General features: G+C 43.3%; 1 protein-coding gene across 2 annotated transcripts in view; it reads right to left on the bottom strand.

Annotated features, from left to right (window-relative positions):
* The window catches only part of LOC126457979 (GTP-binding protein Rhes-like), a 432,083-nt gene extending 410,328 nt beyond the window's left edge, over positions 1-21,755 (bottom strand). The window contains exon 1 of one of the 2 annotated variants that reach the window (XM_050094744.1): positions 21,670-21,755. The gene's annotated coding sequence lies outside the window, so the exon portion shown is untranslated. The remainder of the gene's footprint in view (positions 1-21,669) is intronic. The other variant, XM_050094752.1, reaches the window with a different exon arrangement.
* Between the last annotated feature and the right edge of the window lie 3,063 nt (positions 21,756-24,818).

Genomic DNA, 24,818 nt, shown 5'->3' with positions numbered 1-24,818 from the left:
ATCGAGCGGACGGACGTGAAGGATATGGAGACAGCCACATGACCCTACCGGTCAGCAGGAGATTGGTCAAGCTGGTGGAGGCTCTGTAATGGTGTGGGGCGTGTGCAGTTGGAGTGATATGGGACCCCTGATACTTCTAGATACCGCTCTGACAGGTACGTAAGCATCCTGTCACACCACCTGCATCCACTCATGTACATTGCGTATTCCGACGGAATTGGGTAGTTCCAGTAGGACAATGCTATCCCCCACATGTCTCGAATTGCTACAGAATGGCTCCAGGAACACTCTTCTGAGTTTAAACACCTCCGCTGACAACCTTACTCCCCGGACATGAACATTATTGGGCATATCTGGGATGCCTTGCAACGTGCTGTTCAGAAGAGATCTCCACCCCCTCTTAGTCTTAACGGATTTATGGACAGCCCTGCAGGATTCATGGTGTCATTTCCCTGCAACACATCTTCCGACATAAGTCGAGTCCATGCCACTTCGTGTTTCCATACTTCTGCGTGATGTCCTTAGGTTAGTTAGGTTTACGTAGTTCTAAGTCTAGGGGACTAATGACCTCATATGTTCAGTTCCATAGTGCTTAGAGCCACTTGAACGATTTTTATACTGTGCCGCTGCGATACAGAGAGCATTCGACTGTTGCCGTCTCTTACATATTGAAAATATGTGGTCTTAATTAATGAGGAAGTGTCGCACAGCTACTAGCCAGTGGAAAACTCTGCTGTAGGGAAAAAGTATCATGGAGTGATATACGTGTCATACGCAGCCAGCTCAACTCGATGTCCAGCCGTGTTGGAGATGGTAGCTCTTTGTCCTAAGACTGGCATCCTATATTCCCCAAATGACCTACATATTTAAACATACATACTACATTCCCACAATAGGAAAAATAATCTTATTTTGCCGTCGTTCCTGGAGTTGCAGTTTAACTCTTTGAAGACCAGGCAAAATAATTTTTTCCCTAATAAATCACCTATTTTTACCGTTATTTAAAGCGTTTCATGCATGCGTGTATCTAATATATCTTAAAGATTGATACGTGTTAAAAAAATACCAGGCGTCCAGAATTATTTTTCATATTCACATTTGGTGTTTGATACCTTATACATTTTAAAATAATGATGTCGGGCGGTACAATCATTCTTAAAAAAATCTCCGGCATCTTATGAATGCACGCATTAAATCACATCAGTGCAATCACATATTGGATCAGCCATTCACGAGAGCAGCTGTCAAGTTCACCAATGTTTCTTTGGAAATAATTCTATGAAATGACAACAGAAGGCAGCACTTGTTAAGGGATGGGTAACTAGACGTCCCAAGATGGTTGTCGTGCGAAGTGAGTACAGTTTCGAGCGACAGGTGGTTCGCCTCGCACTTCGAGAAAATTTCCAGCAGCAAGTCGTATACTTCTAGCTCACTTATTTGTTACATAGTTTAATTCTTAATTTATTTGCCTGTTTTTGGATACTTGCATTGTTTAATTAATAAATTTCGGGCGTATTATAGTATTTGAGAGTTGTAGCATCGCGCTTTGGTACCTGAATAGTGTAAATTCGCGTAGTCGTTTGTCTTCTGTTTTTGTTTTGAACGTCCAGTGACGGTTGGTCACAGCCAGTGTGCTTCCTGCCGCCGTTGGATAAGCAGCTGCCAGCAGCAAGTCGTATACTCCTAGCTCACTTATTTATTACATAATTTCGTATAGGAGGTGTAAGTTCGAGTTTTAGTTACTGTAATCGTAAATTCAGGCAGATTGTAGCGCAGTCGTTAGGCATTTGTACACATTAGTTCATACATTCTTTGCGTGTTTTCCTTGCGTTATCTAGGCACAGACTCGTGTTTCAGTAACTGTTGTTCAACAGCGATTACAATGGACAGGGACTGTGATTGCTGTGTTCGGATGAGGGCTGAGTTGGCATCCCTTCGCTCACAGCTGCAGGCGGCGCTGACTTCGGTCACGCAGCTTGAGGCTGTTGCCAATGGGCACCACTGTGGGAAGCCGGACTTGGGTATCACGTGGATGTCAAACTCGTCCCGTCTGTCCAAAGATCAGTCTGCCGCTGTGGTTGCCCCGGTTGCTGCCTGCAGTGGGGCTGAGCCCTTGCCTGTGTTTGATTGGGAGGTCGTTCCAAGGCGTGGCAGGCAGCAAAAGATGTCCCCGGAGGCTGATCAGAAAGCCTCCCCGGTGCATCTGACAAAAATGTTTCAGGTGCTGTCTCTGGCTGAGCCAGATGCAGCAGCCTGCCCTGTTTCAGAGGATGATTCTCAGCCTTCAAGGTCCGGGCAATTGCAGAGGGTGGGCTTATTGGTAGTTGGGAGCTCCAATGTCAGGCGCGTAATGGGGCCCCTTAGGGAAATGGCGCTAAGGAGGGGAAGAAATCCAGTGTGCACTCCGTGTGCATTGCGGATGGAGCTATTCCTGATGTGGAAAGGGTCCTTCCGGATGCCATGAAGAGCACAGGGTGCAGCCAGCTGGAGGAGGTGGCACATGTCGGCACTAATGCCGTGTGTCGCTTTGGATCTGAAGAAATTCTCTAAAATGGCTCTGAGCACTATGGGACTCAAATCTGAGTTCATCAGTCCCCTAGAATTTAGAACTACTTAAACCTAACTAACCTAAGGACATCACACACATCCATGCCCGAGGCAGGATTCGAACCTGCGACCGTAGCAGTCGCGCGGTTCCGGACTGAGCGCCTAGAACCGCTAGACCACCGCGGCCGGCGGAAATTCTCTCTGGATTCCAGCTGCTATCTGATTTGGTGAAGGCTGCCGGTCTTGCTTACGAGATGAAGGCAGAGCTCACCATCAGCAGCATCGTTGACAGAACCGACTGCGGACCTTTGGTGCAGAGCCGGGTGGAGGGTCTGAATCAAAGGCTCAGACGGTTTTGCGACTGTGTTGGCTGCAGATTCCTTGACTTGCGCCTTGGGGTTTCGGGTTCCGCTGAATAGGTCAGGAGTTCACTACACTCAGCTGGCGGCTACACGGGTAGCGGAGGCTGTGTGGCGTGGACTGGGCGGTTTTTTAGGTTAGAAGGCCTCGGGAAAGTACGGGGTGGGCTGCAATCTCAAAGGGTGCATGGCAAATACAGGACGTGCTTGGATCAAGGAACAGTCGGAATTGTAGTTGTAAATTGTTGTAGTTGTGCTGGGAAAGTCCCTGAGCTTCAAGCGCTAATAGAAAGCACAGAAGCTGAAATCGTTATAGGTACAGAAAGCTGGCTAAAGCCTGAAATAAGTTCTGCGGAAATTTTTACAAAGTCTCAGACGGTGTTGAGGAAAGGTAGATTAGGCAGAATTGGTGGTGGAGTGTTTGTGTCTGTCAGTAGTGGTTTATCTTGTAGTGAAGTCGAAGCAGATACTCCGTGCGAATTGCTATGGGTGGAGGTTATACTTAACACCCGAACTAAGTTCATAATTGGCTCCTTCTACGGACCCCCAGACTCCGATGATTTAGTTGCTGAACAGTTCAGAGAAAATTTGAGTCTCGTAACAAATAAATACCCCACTCATAAGGTTATAGTTGGTGGGGACTTCAACCTTCCCTCGATATGTTGGCAAAAATACTTGTTCAAAACCGGTGGTAGGCAGAAAACATCTTCCGAGATTGTCCTAAATGCTTTCTCCGAAAATTATTTCGAGCAGTTAGTCCACGAACCCACGCGAATTGTAAATGGTTGCAAAAACACACTTGACCTCTTAGCCACAAACAATCCAGAGCTAATAGAGAGCATCATGACTGATACAGGGATTAGTGATCACAAGGTCGTTATAGCTAGGCTCAATACCGTTTCTTCCAAACCCACCAGAAACAAACGCAAAATAATTTTATTTATAAAAGCGGGTAAAGTGTCACTAGAATCCTTCCTAAGAGACAATCTCCATTCATTCCGAACTGACTATGCAAATGTAGACGAGATGTGGCTCAAATTCAAAGATATAGTAGCAACAGCAATTGAGAGATTCATACCTCATAAATTGGTAAGAGATGGAACTGATCCCCCATGGTACACAAAACAGGTCCGAACGCAGTTGCAGAGGCAACGGAAAAAGCATGCGAAGTTCAGGAGAACGCGAAATCCCAAAGATTGGCTAAAATTTTCAGACGCGCGAAATTTGGCACGGACTTCAATGCGAGATGCCTTTAATAGGTTCCACAACGAAACATTGTCTCTAAATTTGGTAGAAAATCCGAAGAAATTCTGGTCGTATGTAAAGTACACAAGCGGCAAGACGCAGTCAATACCTTCACTGCGCAGTGCCGATGGTACTGTTACCGACGACTGTGCCGCTAAATCGGAGTTATTGAACGCAGTTTTCCGAAATTCCTTCACTAGGGAAGACGAATGGAATATTTCAGAATTTGAAACACGAAAAGCTGCTAGCATGAGTTTCTTAGAAGTAGATACCTTAGGGGTTGCGAAGCAAGTCAAATCGCTTGATACCGGCAAGCCTTCAGGTCCAGATTGTATACCGATTAAGTTCGTCTCAGATTACGCTGATACAATAGCTCCCTACTTAGCAATCATATACAACCGCTCGCTCACTAATAGATCTGTACCTGCAGATTGGAAAATTGCGCGGGTCGCACCAGTGTTTAAGAAGGGTAGTAGGAGTAATCCATCGAACTACAGACCTATATCATTGACGTCGATTTGCAGTAGGGTTTTGGAGCATATACTGTATTCAAACATTATGAATCACCTCGAAAGGAACGATCTATTGATACGTAATTAGCACGGTTTCAGAAAACATCGTTCTTGTGCAACGCAACTAGCTCTTTATTCGCACGAAGTAATGGCCGCTATCGACAGGGGATCTCAAGTTGATTCCGTATTTCTAGATTTCCGGAAAGCTTTTGACACCGTTCCTCACAAGCGACTTCTAATCAAGTTGCGGGCCTATGGGGTATCGTCTCAGTTTTGCGAATGGATTCGTGATTTCCTGTCAGGAAGGTCGCAGATCGTAGTTATAGACGGCAAATCATCGAGTAAAACTGAAGTGATATCAGGTGTTCCCCAGGGAAGCGTCCTGGGACCTCTGCTGTTCGTGATCTATATAAATAACCTGGGTGACAATCTGAGCAGTTCTCTTAGGTTGTTCGCAGATGATGCTGTAATTTACCGTCTACTAAGTCATCCGAAGACCAGTATCAGTTGCAAAGCGATTTAGAAAAGATGCTGTATGGTGTGGCAGGGGGCAGTTGACGCTAAATAACGAAAAGTGTGAGGTGATCCACATGAGTTCCAAAAGAAATCCGTTGGAATTCGATTACTCGATAAATAGTACAATTCCCAAGACTGTCAATTCAACTAAGTACCTGGGTGTTAAAATTACGAACAACTTCAGTTGGAAAGACCACATAGATAATATTGTGGGGAAGGTGAGCCAAAGGTTACGTTTCATTGGCAGGACACTCAGAAGATGCAACAAGTCCACTAAAGAGAAGGCTTACACTACACTCGTTCGTCCTCTGTCAGAATATTGCTGCGCGGTGTGGGATATTTACCAGGTGGGATTGACGGAGGACATCGAAAGGGTGCAAAAAAGGGCAGCTCGTTTTGTATTATCACGTAATAGGGGAGAGAGTGTGGCAGATATGATACGCGAGTTGGGATGGAAGTCATTAAAGCAAAGACGTTTTTCGTCGCGGCGAGATCTATTTACGAAATTTCAGTCACCAACTTTCTCTTCCGAATGCGAAAATATTTTGTTGAGCCCAACCTACATAGGTAGGAATGATCATCAAAATAAAATAACAGAAATCAGAGCTCGAACAGAAAGGTTTATGTGTTCGTTTTTCCCGCGCGCTGTTCGGGAATGGAATGGTAGGGAGATAGTATGATTGTCGTTCGATGAACCCTCTGCCAAGCACTTAAATGTGAATTGCAGAGTAATCATGTAGATGTAGATGTAGATCTGTAGTCGGGCGCGGTTATTTAAACACGGTACTGCGGCTCGGGTTATGCTCGTGCTTGGTCGCCAAAGTGCTGATGATTATTATTGTATACAGAGTGGCAGGAAATGGTCTAAAAATATTGTAATGGTGTCAAAGGATCAGTTGTGCTGATAAATAATTGTTAAGAAGAAAATACGATACGTTGCGCCGTTTTCGAGTTATTTAGTATTGACATTAGGCAATGAGGCCGTTGCGCGTGCAAATTCAAGCGGCCCTCCAGATAAAATTGGGTAAGTTGTTCTCATAGCGTAGACGATACTTCACAAGACTGCTCAGCTTTTGGCTCCGTTATGTTCAATTTTTGTATCGCTCTCTTGTTTGGGTTTAGGAAACCAAACGAAGACACAGATAGGCCGCTTGAATTTGCGCTCGCTGCTGTCTGATTGGCTAATTCTACTCGCATTTGGCACGTAGTATCGAATTATATCCTTAACAGTTGTTTCTCACCACAACTTATCCTGCAACACACTTTCAAGCTCTTTTACATCTACTTCTACACCTACACCCATACTCCGCAAGCCACATGACGGTGTGTGGTGGAGGGTACCTTGAGTACTTCTATCGGTTCTCCCTTCTATTCCAGTGTCGTATTGTTCGTGGAAAGAAGGATTGTGTGTATGCCTTAAGTGGGCTCTAATAGTCTGATTTTATCCTCATGGTCTCTTTGTGAAATAGACATAGGAGGGAGCAATATACTGCTTGACTCCTCGGTGAAGGTATGTTCTCGAAACTTCAACAAAAGCCCATACCGAGCTACTGAGCGTTTCTCCTGCAGAGTCTTCCACTGGAGTTTATCTATCATCTCCGTAACGCTTTCACGATTAGTAAATGATCCTGTAACGAAGCGCGCTGCTCTGCGTTCGATCTTCTCTATCTCTTCTATCAACTCTATCTGGTACGGATTCCACACTGCTGAGCAGTATTCAAGCAGTGGGCGAACAAGCGTACTGTAACTTACTTCCTTTGTTTTCGGATTGCATTTCCTTAGGATTCTTCCAATGAATCTCAGTCTGGCATCTGCTTTACCGACGATTAATTTATATGGTCATTCCATTTCAAATCACTCCTAATGCGTACTCCCAGATAATTTATGGAATTAACTGCTTCCAGTTGCTGACCCACTATATTGTAGCTAAATGAAAGGGATCTTTCTTTCTATGTATACGCAGGAGATTACACTTGTCTACAGTGAGATTCAATTGCCATTCCCTGCACCATGCGTCAATTCGCTGCAGATCCTCCTGCATTTCAGTACAATTTTCCGTTGTTACAACCCGTCGATATACTACAGCATCATCCGCAAAAAGCCTCAGTGAACTTCCGATGTTATCCACAAGGTCATTTATATATATTGTGAATGGCAACGGTCCTACGACACTCGCCTGCGGCACACCTGAAATCACTCTTACTTCGGAAGACTTATCCCCATTGAGAATGACATGCTGCGTTATGTTATCTAGTAACTCTTCAATCGAATCACACAATTGGTCTGATAGTCCATATGCTCTTACTTTGTTCGTTAAACGACAGTGGGGAACTGTATCGAACGCCTTGCGAAAGTCAAGAACCACGGCATCTACCTGAGAACCCGTGTCTTTGGCCCCCTGAGTCTCGTGGACGACTAGCGCGAACTGGGTTTCACACGATCGTCTTTTTCGATACCCATGCTGATTTCTACAGAGTAGATTTCTAGTCTCCAGAAAAGTCATTGTACTCGAACATAATACGTGTTCCAAAATTCTACAACTTATCGACGTTAGAGATATAGGTCTATAGTTCTGCACATCTGTTCGACGTCCCTTCTTGAAAACGGGGATGACCTGTGCCCTTTTCCAATCCTTTGGAACGCTACGCTCTTCTAGAGACCTCCGGTACACCGCTGCAAAAAGGGGGGCAAGTTCCTTCGCGTACTCTGTGTAAAATTGAACTGGTATCCCATCAGGTCCAGCGGCCTTTCCTCTTTTGAGCGATTTTAATTGTTACTCTATCCCTCTGTCGTCTATTTCGATATCTACCATTTTGTCATCTGTGCGACAATCTAGAGAAGGAACTACAGTGCAGTCTTTCTCTGTGAAACAGCTTTGGAAAAAGAGATTTAGTATTTCGGTCTTTAGTCTGTCTTCAGACCGTTTCTGAGCACCCTGTAGAAGAATGCGTATAAGCAGTCGGAAAGCCAACAAACAGGTAAGAGGTTCGCTCAGTGTTGAGAACAAACAGAGCTGAGGTGTCAGCGGTCCGCGGTGCAGCGCGCGGTGCGTGCGCGGACACGGGGAGGCAGGCCGGCGGGCGGGCGCGCTCGCAGAAAAACCGCGGCCCAGCACGGCTGCTGGTAGCGCGGCCGGCTTTGTGTGGGTGCAGGCGCGGTGGGTAATCAGCGCCGCTCCCTGCACGGCTCCAGTTCCAGTTCCTGCTGCGAGCCTTTGATGCGCGCTGCTTTTGTCGCCGGATTACGATTGTCTTACTGCACAAAGAGGAGTTATCAGCCAAGTTAGAACTCTGCTTGACAAGATAAAAGCTCGCTTGTTCACAGGACTCGATTCACTTGCCGATTATCGGTTTAGCGAAAGACGTGTATCAGCTGCCTACAGGGTAGGTGGAACTGCTGGTTTTTACGAAGCGGAAGCCGATTTAGTGTATATCAACGTATATAACAGAATAGTGCAACAATGTTTTCAATAGATAGTCCTCCACACGCTGCAGAAACTTGTGAAAATGTAGTTGTAACGACATCGGCTGCTGTGAATAACCTTTCTTATTGTGGTTCGACGCATTTCGTAATATTTTTAGTTGGTTTTGCTTCACAGCGCTCAGCTTGCATTCCTGTGACATGGGAATATAATACACTAAAGTGCCGAAGAAACTGGTATAGGCATCAGTATTGAAATACAGAGATACGTAAACATGCAAAATCTGGCTCTATGGTCGGCAACCCCTATACATGACAACAAGTGTCTGTCCAAGTTGTTAGATCGGTCACTGCTGCTACAATGGCAGGTTATCAACATTTAAGTGAATTTGAACATGGATTATAGACAGCGCACGAGCGACTGGTCTCAGCATCTCCGAGATACTTCCCCCCCCCCCCCCCCCCCCGTTCGACCACTTCAAGAGTTTACCATGAATATCAGGTATCCGGTAAAACATCAGATCTCCGACATCGCTGCAGCCGGAAACTGGAAATTTGTGGTGAGGTCTTATGGGACCAAACTGCTGAGGTCGTTGGTCCTTAAGCTTACGCACTACCTAATCTAAATTTAAAGAACTTACGCTAATGACAACACACACACACCCCTGCCCGAGGGAGGACTCGAACCTCCAACGTTGGGAGTGGGGGGGGGGGGGGGGGGGCGAGCCGACTGGACCCTGACAAGAGGCCCAGATCGCGCGGCACTGCGGCCGGAAAAAGATCCTGCAAGAAAAGTACCAACGACGACTGAAGAGCATCGTTTAATGTGACAGAAGTGCAACCCTTCCGCAAATTGCTAGAGATCTCAACGCTGGGCCATCAACAAGTATCGGTGTGCGAACCATTAAACGAAACGTCATCGATATGGGCTTTCAGAGCCGAAGGCCCACTTGTGTACCCTTGATAACTGCACGACATACAATTTTAAGCCTCACTTGGGCTCGTCAACATGACATTGAACTGTTCACGACTGGAAACGTGTTGCCTGGTCGGATGAGTCTCTTTTCAAGTTGTATCGAGTGGATGCACATGTAAGGGTATGGAGAAAACCTCATGAATCCATGGACCCTGCATGTAAGAAGGGAACTGCTCAAGCTGGTGGAGGCTCTGTAATGGAGTGGAGCGTGTGCAGTTAGAGTGATATGGAACCCTTGATACGTCTAGATACGACTCTGACAGGTGACACGTACGTAAGAATCCTGTCTGCTCACTTGCATCAATTCATGTGTAAGTAGGTTTTTATGTTGGTAACGCCACGTAGCGCTTTGCATGAAAATCATTGGCTGTGCTGTGTGCAGTCTGTGGCTGGCTGGCATTATTGGAATATCTGCTATTGTAGTGTTGGGCAGTTGGATGTGAATAGCGCATAGCGTTGCGCAGTTGGAGGTGAGCCGCCAGCAGTGGTGGATGTAGGGAAAGCGATGGCAGAATTTTAAGAGCGGACGATCTGGACGTGTGCCCGCCAGAAAGAGTAAATTGTAATACTGGATATCATGAACTGATATATTATGACTTTTGAACATTATTAAGGTAAATACATTGTTTGTTCTCTATCAAAATCTTTCATTTGCTGACTATTCCTATCAGTAGTTAGTGCCTTCAGTAGTTAGAAACTTTTATTTAGCTGGCAGTATTGGCGCACTCTGTATTGCAGTAGTTAGAGTAACGAAGAGTTTAGTGAGGTTAGTGATTCATGAAAGATGTAGGTTATTGTTAGTCAGGGCAATTCTTTTGTAGGGATTATTGAAAGTCAGATCGCGTTGCGCTATAAATATTGTGTGTCAGTTTAGTGTTGATCAGAATAAGTAAAGAGAGAAATGTCTGAGTACGTTCAGTTCTGCTCATCTGTTTGAAAATCAAATAACGTAAGAGGTTTATCAGCATAGTAATTCATTAATTTTTCAAAGGCGATGTTTCACATGGCCATTGTGCTTTCCGACGGACTTGGGCAATTGCAGCACGACATTGCGACGCCTCACACGTCCAGAATTGCTACAAAGTGGCCCCAGGAACACTCTCCTGACTTTAAACGCTTCCGCTGGCCACCAAGCTCCCCAGACATGAACATTATTGAGCATTTCTGGGATGCCTTGCAACGTGCTGCTCAGAAGAGATCTCCACCCCCTCGTACTCTTACCGATTTATGGACAGCCCTGCAGGATTCATGATGTCAGTTCCCTCCAGTACTACTTAGTCGAGTCTATGCCTCGTCGTGTTGCGGCACTTCCGCGTGCTCTCGGGGGACCCTACACGATATTAGCTGGGTGTACCAGTTACTTTGGCGTTTCAGTGTACCAATTCTGTGTGAGCAGATGCAGAAAATGACTAGAACCATGTTGCATTCTACTATGTATTCACAAAAATATTGAAATTTTGAAACATGATGTAATGAAATTTAATGTAGCTTTCATACTTGTTACTTATATAGTATAATCACTTATATCATTCTACAGAATACGGAAGTAGACTACTGTGAAATACTATGTCCAAGAGTGGTAATGGAGCTCGCTATCTCGTTCACTTGAGGAAGATTGCAGATTCAATTTTTCAGGCAGACGGATAGAAAAACACAAACAGTTTTGTGTGTATGTGTGCGCGCACTACGTTCCACGTTGCTCCACATGTCACTGAACACTACTCACACGTGTAGTGATCAGTGACCTGTAAAACAGTGTGAAAAATATTGCATCCGCCTTTTTTCAGATTGTAGGTTAATATGTTTATATATAACAAATGGTGTACACAACATACAAAATAATTATCAGCTACACTTGTCTGTAGTAATATAACTGTAAGAAAGAATGAATTAACTGTACAACTGTTTTTCTGTTCGTTTAAGGACGTGTAAATAAGTTAAACAATATGTCTGCGTGCACTTGCAGCTACGTAATAAAATTCACCTTGTAAGCACCTTGTGGCTAGAGATATGTTCTTGTGTGGGAACTTGAAAGATAAGGAAACATATCAGGTGTTCTAGGCACTGTTAAGTAAAACACCATTGACTAGACATCTATTTTGTCTACTCGCATGTAAACATGTATCATAAAACTATCACATTTCTTTCTTCATTTGTGTTCAATCTTAAGGAACTACTTCTGCAGCCACTCCATAGCTCAGCAGTTCGTTATTATGGACCACGACGAATACGATGTACTTACTTGTCAGACTGATGAGTATTGAAACAGTCGTTTGAAGAAAATCTCATTGCAGTGCTGGTGACATTCTGATACCTCCACAAAAGAAGTAAGGTGGATTAACTTTATCCATGATTGCCGTTAATAGCATGGATCCCACAATATTAATATCCTCTCGTGCACTTGACGGTATCGTGAACTTGGTGAGTTTGGGGAACTCCTCTTTCGTATAAGAATTAGGATTATAAAAAATATTTATGGAAAGAATCACGGTTTTTGAGAAATCTTTGTTCTCGGTTCCTATTTTTAAGCTGGGAACATGGGGTAAAAGTTGTTGATTTAGTCAGCAACCATTTATATACCCGTTTGAGCATCTTTCTTATTGTAACTATGTTACAGCATACAAGCAAGGTTTGAAAGACGAACCAAACGAAATGTGCAAATCGATTAATTACTTTTGTGCACCGTTCGGATTTTACGTGCAAAAACAGTCACCCTTAAATAACTCCGGCCTGAAGTGAAACTGATGGTTCAGATTTCGTCCATCGTTAAATATGACCAAGGTCTAAATTAAGATTTAACCGTTTGCAAACGTCTTCATTCGTTTGGATTTTACGTGCAAAAAAATCACATCTTTTGGGAGGTTTTTGAAGCGTGCCATTTTTGTACTGTAAACCTATAGAAATACCCTACTTCCCCATCGCAATGAGCAAGGTGATGCCATCTTGCAATCTATAGGCAAAAGTTCCTGATCCTGTGCCCAAAATCCAGAGGACTCGCCAGTCATCGCTGAAGAACATACGTGTAATAGCTACAAAAAGTTTTTCTGGTGGGATAAAATTTCTGTGGGCAGACTGGTTCCATGAGGGACGCTAAAACAATGTTGCGTGAAAACATCAAGATGTTTTGATTTAAACGTCTTGAAAGCCGTCAGCGGAAAAGTTAGTTCCCTTCTTTTACATCCCTAACTCAGCCCAGGTCATATTCCGCCTTTTTATGATATGGTAGAAACATGGAGAATCCATGTAAGATTATAGGCTGCAGGTAATACACAAGTAAGCCGAAGTGACATATGATTTTTCAGGAAGCATATTATTGGACTTCAACGCAGGATAAAACATTAGTCTAAAAAATTTTCTATAAAATCACCACAGTTAGCGCATTGCCTTCGAAAAGCCATCAAATGTATGGAATGTATCAAATCTTGAATATCTTAGTTGCCGTTTTTCATGTAGCGTTCACTCTGTACTCATGTAAAAACTTGCAGATCAGAAATCTGTTTCTTTATGGGATGGTGGTCTGGATTAATATGCATCTGAAAGCGCAGGGGCGGTGATTCGCTATCACAATCTGGCACAGTAACTGCTCTGTTTGGGTCCACTACATTTAATGATGGTGCTCTTTTGTGACAACGAATACTGCAGCCAAGGTCGGGTGTTCCACACCTATGCTATTTGTTTCCACATGTAGAACTGTTAGCGCTTAAAATATGCTTGACCCTCTGCTGCAGTAGCTCAGCACTGATATCGATGTGTGTCCAAAGTGCAACTGAAACTCCGCCCTACCAGGCCGGCCTGCTAGGCAACGCAGGTCCTGAATCCCGCTAACGGACGCTATTCGTGTTCAGCTCAGATCCTTTGCTTCAGATGGAGGCGCTTAGCGCAGCGTTCCGTCCCATCCATTTCTCGATTTCGCAAGGAAATATCGGGGGCATTAATTGCTCTCGAGAGAGTATACCCAGTTGACGGTACTGGCACAAGCGTATGTTGTAGATTTCAGACAGGTGCTGCCACGACGTAGCTAACTTAATTTCAGACCTGCGGCATCACAAGAGATAAATTTTCCAATCTTTGTTACATTTCTTGACATAAAAAATTCTACTTCTGTTCTAAGAGAATTATGCTCACGCATACACTGCAAACTCCTTGTCTGCTTCCGTTGGGAAGGTTTAATTAATTTCCAAGCGTACTGTGAATATTGTGTACATAATTGTAGTAAAATAAAAGTTGATCTATTGGAAACTTCCATAGAAAATCTGAACTTGGAGAAACTATTAAACAAAATTTGCAGTTTATACGACACAGAATAAATTGATTGCATTTGACTTCTTAGGAACAAATAATCCTGACCAAATAAGGAGTATCATGACAGATACAGGGATTAGTGGCCACAAGGCTGTTGTAGCGTAGATTGAATGCCGTAACATTCAGACACTGCAAAAATAAACGCAAGAAGCATCTATTTAAATAGCGGATAAATGTTGGCTTCACATCTGGCTAAAGAGGCATCTGCATTCCATCCAGTCTGACTATTTAAGTGTAGACCAGATGTGGTTTAAATTCAGAGAAATCGCATCGACGGCAACTGAGAGATATAGGCCAAATGAATTAATAAGGATTGGTATTCATCCCCCATGTTACGCAAAATAGATGAGAATTCTATTACAGAAACAACGCAAAAAGCATGCCAAATTTAAAAGAAACGCAAAAGCCCCAAGATTGGCGAATTTTTACAGAAGCTTGAAATTTAGCGTGAACGTCTATGCGAGATGCTTTTAATAGTTTCCACAACGAAACTCCGACTCGAAATCAGGCAGAAAGCCCAAAAGAATTGTAGTCGTTTGTAAAGTACACCAGTGGGAAGACGCGATCAATACGTTCTGTACGCGATATCGGTCGTGATTTTATTGACGACAGCTCCTCTACGGCAGAGTTGCTAAACACGGTTTTCCAAAACTCCTTCACAAAAGAAGACGAAGTAAGTAGAACAGAATTGGAATCAAAAACAACATGAGTAACTCAGAAGTAAATATCCCCGGTGTAACGAAGCAGCAAAACACTTAGAAAGGCAAGACTTCTGGTTCAGATTGTATACCAGCCAGGTTCCTTTCACAGTATGTTGACACAATAGCTCCATATTTAGCATCACATAAACCGCTCGCTCGTAGAAAGATCCGTATCCAGAACCTGGAAAATTGCACAACTTACACAAATATCCAAAAGAAGAAAAGAAGTAGGAGTAATCCGCTGAATTACAGACCCATGTCACTAACGTCTAATTGCAGTAGCATTTTGGAACATGTACTGTGCTTGAACATTATGAGTCACCTCGAAGAAAACAGTGATTAACAAATAGCCAACACGGATTCAGAAAATATCGTACTTGTGAAATACAACCAGCTCTTTATTCACAACGTAATGAGTGCTATCGATAGGGGACGTCAAACTGATCCCACGTTTTTAAATTTCCAGAAGGCTTTCGACACCTTCCTCACAAGCGACTTCTAATTAAACAGCGGACCTGTGGAGTATCATCTCAGTTGTGTGACTGGATTCGTGGTTTCCTGCCAGGAAGGTCACAATTCGTAATAGGTGGTGGAGACTCATGCAGTAAAACAACAATATCTGGCGTTCCTCAAGGAAATGTATAAGCCCTCTGTTGCTCATGATCTGTATAATCGATTTAGGAGACAATCTGGGCAGTCCTCTTACACAGATGATGCTATCATTTACGAAGGCATCACACGATCAAATATTGCAAAATGTTTTAGACAGATATCTATATGATGCAAGAAGTGGAAAATGATATAAATCATGAGAAGTGTGAAGTCATCCACATGATCACTAAAAAGAATCCGCTAAATTTCAGTTACACGATAAATCACGTAAATCTAAAGATTTTAAACCCAACTAAATACGTAGAGACTACAATAACTAATAATTAAATTGGAACGATCACATAGATAAAGTTGTGGGGAGAGGAAACAAAAGATAGTGATTCAATGACAGAACGCGTAGGAAATACAACAGGTCTAATAAAGAGACTGCTTACCCTACGATTTACCGCCCTCTTCTGGACAACTGCACACTACGATTGACGGAGGACGTCGAAAATGTTCGAAGAAATGGAGCTCGTTCTGTATTGTCACGAAATTGGAGAGAGAGTATCACGGATATGATACAAACATTGAGGTGGCAGTCATTAAAACAAAGGGACAGGACCTTCTCCTCACTGTATGAAAATATTTCTTTTGGCACCTACATACAAAGGGAGAAATGACAATCATAGTAAAATAAGAGAAATTAGAGCTCGCAATCATGTGTTCGAGTTTCCCATGCGCCGTTCGGGAGTGGAGCGGTAGAGAAGTAGCTTAAAATTGATTAAATGAACTCTCTGCCAGGCACTTAATTATGAATTGCAGAGTAATCATATAGATGTAGATGGAATAGCTTTCAGTGGCCAAGCAGAGTTATAAATGTATACGTTTTGAGCTGAATATGGAGGCAAGTAGTCTGATCAAAGCCTGACCTGGTTAGCAGTCATCTGTTCGGAATGGTAATGTCTGGAAAGATAAGAAAAATTATAGGAACAGAGAACGACCATTGATCGATGTAAATATCAGCACACTACAGGAAAAGAGATAATGAAACTGATTGTAGGTAAGGCAGATACAAGACACAGATTCGTTGGTAGAATCCCACAAAGAGGGTAGCCTGTAAAACGCTCGTTCGCCCAATACTTCATTCTTGCTCGTCAGTTTATCAGCACCAGATAGGACTGACAGAGGAAATAGAGAAGATCCAAAGAAGAGCAATGCGTTTCGTTCAGGTTCATTTAGTAAGCGTGAACGTGTCACAAGTGCGGTCAGTGAACTCCGATGACCGACGCTACAAGAGAGGTGTTGTCCATCACGAATTGATTTATTGTTGAAAGTTCAAGCTCCTACATTCATAGATGAATACCTATAATTCCTAAAAGAATAGATTCCTCGTATGCCGTGTGTGTTTGTGGTTTAGAGGCGCAACGTCGAGGTTATCAGCGCCCACACTAAGATCAATATAAATTAATGTAATTATAACATAGGAAATGGGATTAAAAAAATTAAAGGCACATTTAGATAAAATTGCACTCACTCTCTCCCAATCTCACCCATGATCACCAGCTACCTTGTATGTACATCTCGAGAACTGATCATGAATTTAAAGAGATTCGACCTCATATTGAGGATTACCTACTATCGTTGTTCCCGCGCGATTCGCGAATGGAACAGGAAAAGGGAAAAGAGACATTACACAAAATATTCATCGCAATAAACCGTAAGGCGGCTTGTGGAGTGTAGTCGTGATGAGGATGTAGATATGAAACTAGTCGAAATACTGATGACTGACAAAAAGAATGGCATAATCGAAGACAGATCACAAGGGAGAACAAGACTACAAATAAGTAACTATACAGCTTAACTTGCAATCTTAAGAGACAGAATCGTAGGGAGCATGTCAGGAAGTATTTCTTGCGCGATTGAGAGGTGGAGGCGTTTTCATTATAAACCCTTTATCTGCGAAGTGTTTAGAGAGGAAATTACTACTTTAGATAAGTGATCTGGTTCGTTAGTCTACCACAGATTCAGCGGAAAGAATCGTATTGTGTCGTTACGAAAGATGTAACCCTGCATAGCAGATCTTCCGGAAGAGCAAAAGCGGCCACCGGCAGCACACGCTTCGTAGTAGGGGTCACGCTACTGGTCTGTTCGTTTTATGAGACAAAGGGGTTACTGCTCGTACTTCAGATCCGCTACCTCTGATACCTAGACTACAATATCTGGAAATGGATCCATAGAATCATAAATGGTTATGAATCTTGAGTGACTGTAAGGGAGACTGTCAACACACTTATTGAAGTAAGGAGTGATCGTGGGTATTTCCCGTGAGCATATTCTTAGAAAAGACTACCAAATAAACGTTTGCTCTTTGGTTTTCTGAGACAAATGTTTTCAACAGACAGATTTATTTCCCACCCCGACTATATTTATTAAAAGCCTTGAATTTATTTATTCACGATCAACCAGCTTCCGATTTAAGCCGTTTTGAATATTCGTCGCCAAAGGCTATTTCGCACGTACTTGGATATTTCAGAAACCAGCTGGCTCTTGGGCGTATGTATGAAAAACTGTATATAAAGTCCTGTGGATGTTTGCCACGACTGAATAGCTATAGAACTCCATATAACATTTACGAAACGTCCACCCAAGTAGCAGCTGGCTTTTGAAATTTCCATCACAGTTCTTCATGTATATAAGCTTAGTTTTACATGTTTACTCCTTCATGTAGGACCGCTTGAAACGGCTTCAAGCCTAAATCGAGAATCGTGATTATATAGTTACATGTTTGTTAATGAACAGAGACGACGTAAAAATAAGTATATTAAAAGTGTAACTGAAATTTAAATCATTTTCAAAGGCTCGGTACTTGTTATCATACACGTGCGACGGAAATCTTGCATAAATTTTGGTTATGTCTGTGGATCGAAGTTCTCTAAGGGGGACGTAGAATTATTCTCTAAAATAGTAGAAGTTGAGTTTTTTAGTGAAACGTTATCACTCGGTGACTGTACCAAGATCTGCTGCCAGTATGAGTTGTGTGACACGAAACACACTAACTGGCGCAACAGAAAAATCTAAGTATGTTTCAGTACGCTGGAGCATTAGATCGGACTGGAGAAAGTAGGGGAAGGACATCTACGACGACCTCGTCATCCAAGCATTATCCTCAGATGACATCAGGTTGTAGTCGTCTCAGTGCCAGCCCTTTTGGACATGATTGCATGTACAAAGGAACAATGCATCATAATTCGGAAAAATATCACATTTATCCGCCGGCCCCGGGAAAGCTACTTTCAAGTAAAATGTCTCGCCTGTGCAGTAATGTACAGAATGTATGTAGGAGTACAGGTCGTAGGAACGTGGTTGACGAGATATGGAAGTTTGGGTCTGGTCGTGAGTCGTGCTCGGATTGCCTAATGGTAAGGCGACCGCTTGCGATAGGAGAGAAATCCAGGTTAGAATCCCAGCACGGTAAAAATGTTCATTGTCGTCATTCCAATATACAGCTGATGGTTGTCCATATTGACAGTTGCGAATACATTTAATGTATCATGGACTTATGAAGAACATAAAGCAGAATGGGCAGACGGATCATTCAGTCCCGATTCTCCGGAAGAGTTCAGAACTATTGCACCACTATGCTCGTTACGACAGTTGAATGAAAACAGTTTAGGAGATTAGGGAGAAGAAGACGAAAAGTTTTAAAACCGTCAGTGAGATTGTAATTGTGTAAGAGACAACAAAGGACTTGCGTGATCAGTTTAACGGCAACTACATAGTGCCTGAAAGAGATTACAATGTCAACATAAATAACAGTAAAGCAAGGGTAATGAATCGTAATCGAATTACATCAGGTAATCCCAAGGCAACCCGATTCAGCACGGAAGTGCTGTAACAAATATGCCAGGAAAGTAACGGCGCAGATTCGTGGTTTTGGTGGGGGATCTTGGTGCTCGGTTCCTATTTGGGCTTTATTGCGGACCATCTGCCATTTGTATACCTATTCGAAAATCGGTCTTACTGTATCTGTGTTACAGTATATTACGCAATGTCTGAGCGACGAACCGGAGATGGCGCCCAGGCAAATTGTGTGAATCGATTAATTCCTTTTGCAAAAGATTTTAATTGTGCTGAAATTAAAGCTGAACTAATGACAACATTTGTATGTTTTTTTGTGTGCACCTTTCGGATTTTACGTGTAAAAACTGTCATCCTGATTCGTTCGGATTTTATGCACAGAAACAGTCACTTCTTAAATAACTTAGGAATGGAGAGAGAGTGATAGTTGAGATCTGATCGACTAAGAAAAGTTTCAACCGTTTGAAGAAAAATCTTTGCTTCGATTGGATTTTACGTACAAAAAACATGTTTTTATGGGAGTTTCTTTAAGCGCGCCACATTGATACTTTAAACTTGTACGAACTGGTTCAAACTCTGCACGGAGGTAAGTAAATGGATAAAGTCAAAACGAATATTTTTATTCAGTAATCTTCATGCGTTGTCGAGATGCGATGGGCTAAAGCCGAGTTAAATGTAGCTCAGCTCATGAAATTCGTTCTTATGTGAATTGATCACACAGAAACAGTATAATGTGAGTTTAAAAAAATCGAATTCTTACGACAAAATCGAAAACCCACCTTCAAAAATCTAGCTTCATTCGGATTTTACGTGCAAAAAGCACCTTTATTTCTGTGTCTGTTTTTTCGCGCGCTACTTCTGTGTTTCAGACTTGGGTGAATCGATGCAAATTTTGAAAGAAGTTACACAAGTACACGCATATATGGTCTTCCTGTTGTTTTCTGAAAACTTTATCCGAAGCCACGATATAAGAAACATATTAGAAAGACACTAAAAAACTATACCGAATCAGTCATCTTCCAACCAACAGAAGTCTACATCAGTTGTCAAGAAATGGCGGTCTAATATCAAAATTATGGTGGAGGGAAAGTTGGGAACCAGAATGGAAAATACTTTTATCATAGCAAAAAACGACGAGTACGTGCTGGCCAGTATTGGGGATGTAAAAGAAGGGAACGAGGTTTTCGACTTATCTGGCAGCTTCAGAGTAATTTAAATAAGAGGAATCTGACATGTTCAGGTTTTTTTATGAGTTAACTCTACTTCTCCAGCACAGTGAGCTCTCTTAGTACAAGGTATTGGCGTAGCTGCACCTTGCAATTTTTAACCTAAATTCTCTGATCCTGCATCCAAAACCCAGAAGATTCGGAAGCCGTAGTAAACGATGTCTATTATCACATGGTTGAAGAGCATATATGTAATAGCACGAAAAGTTTTTCTGGGCGGATAAAATTTCTTGGGGTGTATTTGTTCCTGGAGGAATTCTAAAAGGTTTTTTTTTTCATTTCTGCGTTGATTTATTTCACCGACGGGAGTATTTGTCCCCCTAAACTACCCCCTGTTACTTGTATAGTGAGGCACGTAAGAAGAAACAGACGCGAATTTAAGCGCTTCTAGAGAGTGGGATGCATCTACAATAGTAAGTATCCTTCAGCACGGATGCTTGTGTAGTAGGAATTATCGCAGGGTGGGGATGCAACGGCACCTTGCCTCATACCGTACGAGGTGACAAATGCCATGTTGGGTGACATGATGGCAAGTGTCACGTCATACGACATGATGTCATGTATCATGTTACTTTACCTGAAACAATGCATTGTATAATATGACAATGGTACTAATACATCTACATTTACATTTATACTCCGCAAGCCACCCAACGGTGTGTGGCGGAGGGCACTTTACGTGCCACTGTCATTACCTCCCTTTCCTGTTCCAGTCGCGTATGGTTCGCGGGAAGAACGACTAACAAGCAAAAAAAAAAAAAAAAAAAAAAAACAGGAATATGTCAACATGTTTTGATTACACGTCTTTGAAGCTTCCAGATAGTCGATAATCTAGTTTCCTTCTTTTGCATCAATAACTCTTCTCATATTCGCCTTTTTTGTGCTGTGATAGGATTTTACATTCTACTTATGTTGCTAAATGAGGCACTTGACTTAGTAGATGAGTTCTGTTATTTGGCGTAAAATATTCGATGACAGAATATATAGCGATGCAGAAATGGATACAGAAAACTGATGCATTGTGCGGCTGCTGTGAACGTATATAAAGAATTGCAAAGGATAAACTGGCTTGGAGAGCAACTTGACATCAGCCCTCGGACTCAGACCTACGACAACAGCCATCCTCAGTAAGAATACAACTGGAAAATTCTAGAATATTATCAGAAAGTTAAATCTTAACTGCGGGCAACTATCCGCTGATAAATAATAGCAAAAATAGTTGCAAGTTTTCCCCTGACTAGACTAAGCTGAACAATTGTCAACTATTTATTTTAAGGAGGGTGAGTCTGGTGGATCCTACCAGAGTCGAGTGAAGCAGGTATCGATAGTGGGGCCAGCGACGGAAGATTTCTTGCAGAGCACAGCCAGCTTGGCGCGTCGCAACGAAGGCCGTCAGCTGTGTGCGGCGCTCACCTGTGGCTGGTGTCTGGATGCTGGCTGCTGCCTGCTGGCTGCCGGAGTCGCGGGGCGCCGCCGTGTTGTGCGGTCTGCCGAGTCGCCAGGCGCGCACTGTGCCCCGGCCGTGCGCTACTCTTTGCGCGTGCGCACACGCGGCCGTGATCTGCCGCTGCCGCCGGCGGGCCCAGCTAAGGCGGGCGAGGTGTGGCGAGGCGAACGGCGGACAGGCGGCCGCCACGCAACGCAAACACTGCACGCCGCTCCACACCGCGATTTTCCCGCCGCCGCATCTCGCCCGCTACATCCGGAGGCAGTGGTGGTCCCTCTTCCGATTACAATCTGCTTGTGGCTTACTGCTGTGTTGTCCTGTCTCCAGGCTAACTTCCAACAGAAAATTGTAGGTTCAACATTATGTGTAACCAAAGGAACTTCGACTACTGTCTCAAAATACCTGCACTGCAGTCATAAATAATATTCCCCATCCGTGGGAGAGTGTACGGATACAGTACAGCCTTTCTTAGAAAACTGTTATTTTTAAGTGGTTTATGATCTGGCATCACCGTATTGATGAGCAGAAACATAGTGACTACTGCCTACCGCGAGAACGATTGCTCTTGGTGGCGATGCGAGAATGTGACGTGGTGACGAATGTATAAAGGGAAAATCACCTCAAATTTGCACCGCAGATACTGCGGAAATGAGAAGTGCTATTGCGTTTTTCAAAGAATGGTTCAGAATGGCTCTGAGCACTATGGCACTTCTGAGGTCATCAGTCCCCTAGAACTTAGAACTACTTAAACCTAACTAACCTAGGGACATCACACACATTCATGCCCGAGGCAGGATTCGAACCTGCGACCGTAGCGGTCGCGCGGTTCCAGACTGTAGCGCCAAGAACCGCTCGGCCACTCCGGCCGGCCTTCAAATAATGGATTGATAGTGAGGTTGAAACGGAACTTGTTGTACCGTTCCAATGTTTTATTAAGTTGCTAGCACGCAGAAATTATTAGCAAGAGTTTCTTCTCTTGCAGGTAATACCTCAGCTGGTGTCCAAAAGGAGAGAATGGACTAAACAGTGTTATTTATTGTATTTTTTATGTTGTATACCACGTTTCCCATTTTCCTTTCCTTCGTGCGGCCTGGACGGTATAAATGAGTGAGTGTGTGAACTAGCAGAAAGCTTTAGGCACAGATTGTAACACTGCATGAATGGTCGTTCTGGGGTAGGGTAGCACCAACCCCCTAAGCGTGAACAAGTTTAGCAGAGACCAAGTTTGCAGGTCAGGGCAAAGATGACACGTAGGCGCGCGTGTTGGCTCTGTCAGGTTGGCGCGCCACCCCCACCACGTTTGTAAGCGGAACGGTTAGGCGAATTCGGTTGGAAGAGCACTTGTTCCTGGGTCGTGGCGCTGGACAGACATGGAGACGCAGCTCTCGTTTTGGTAATGTTAACATAGGTATTAGATTGTCTGAAATCTGCTCTGTAATGAAGACCAGATGTTGAAATCAGGCGCGAAATTACCACTGAACCCCATAAGGGAATTGATTTTCTTAATTTACTCGAATTTCAGTAGACCTTGCGTTAGTGTCTTGTTCAGGGCTGCGTTCACATTGCCGGCCGGGCCGAGCCGAGCCTGGCCGGGCCGCCGTCCGCTTCGATATCAAACACATGGTTTTGAATTGCAGTGTTCACACTGGCGGCTGGGCCGCGCCGACACGGCGTGAGCCTCCCGGAGCCGAGCCGGCGACATCCCGGGTGTTTAATATTGCCGGCGCGAGCCGACCGCAGGCGCAAGCCTGTGGAGCAGCACTACAGCTTCTGCAGTACACGCATCACACGTCTCCCTTCTGCTTTCATCACAAGTGTGACTGCACGCGTCTTTTATTTTAAGATGTTACCTCACATTTCACAATCAGTGAGGAAAAATTACGTTTATTATAATGATACATGCGAAAGTACTTTTATTTCATTTATTTAATCTACCGTATTTACATGCATTTACAACAATAGCTTGCCAGCGATCGCGGCATTGCCGCCACTGAATAGTTCGCATTTACTTGTAAACGGAGACAGATATGAGTGTCACTGAGGGACGGAAATGTGTCCCTACCACATGATAATGCATTGTAAAGTCATGCTGTGGCAGTTCCTTATCAGTGGAAATAGAACCACTAAGTCAAAGGGCATTATCTCAAAACTCTTCGCCTATCAATCTGTCTATCTTACAAGGAAATGAAAAGAATTCTGTGAGGTCATCAGTGGCTCCACATGATGAACCATTACCACTGCCAAGCGCTGCATCATGAAGAAAAAAGAAGAAAAAAGTTGGAAAATTCTGAAGGAGTATTTCTGCGATTCTTCGTTGAAGGCACAGCAAGACATTACCCAAAATGACGAAGCTAATTACTTCCTAATGATTCTCAGGAGTCCCATTAACACTCTTTCCCTCAGAGGTAAGCGTTTGCGAAATTTAAAATACAAAAGCATGACTACAATTAATTGGAGGTAGTGAATGCTGTACAAAGTTCTACTGCAAACCAAATAGTGTGTACTAACGAATCTTACCTTATCGTTATACACAATTTTTCTTCTGCTGTTATACTTCTGCGAAAATTTGTGTTCTGTTTAGAAATTTTGTCTTGAGTGTTCTGCAGCACATACTGAAATGTATTATGATTCATTCTGTAATTTGAATAAAATTTTTCAGGATGGTTTTTAAGTTCTTCATATAAAGAAAGAAATTCTCCTAAATGTCTGTCGCTATTTATGGGATGAATCCATAACCTCCTAGTTCTTCTGTACTTCAAAACTCGACGAGTTACTGCGGAGTCAAAACAATACCAATAAAAGAGTGAAGACATTGTTCTACACGACAGCACAGACTAGCTAAAGGCAAGCAACTGTTGACTGCAGCTGCGTTTTCTACTGACTTGCTTGTCAGCTGCCGAAGGGTGGGGATCTTTTTAAATTTATTTATTTGGCCTCCCGCCAGCCATTTAGCCAAAGAGCGGGGATTACCTTGACAGTGCAGCGCAGCCCGCCAAGGAAGAAAAAAAAAAATGAAGAACAATGAAACGCACATCTGTGCCGATCTATAGTAGTTTCATTAACTCTCCATTATTTTTTCTGCCAAAGTAGACAACGAGACTACAGAATTGCGCTT

Source organism: Schistocerca serialis, chromosome 1, assembly GCF_023864345.2.
Source record: "Schistocerca serialis cubense isolate TAMUIC-IGC-003099 chromosome 1, iqSchSeri2.2, whole genome shotgun sequence".
NCBI lineage: Eukaryota > Metazoa > Arthropoda > Insecta > Orthoptera > Acrididae > Schistocerca > Schistocerca serialis.
Note: the sequence above shows the minus strand (reverse complement) of the source record. Positions and strands in the feature narration are given on the sequence as shown.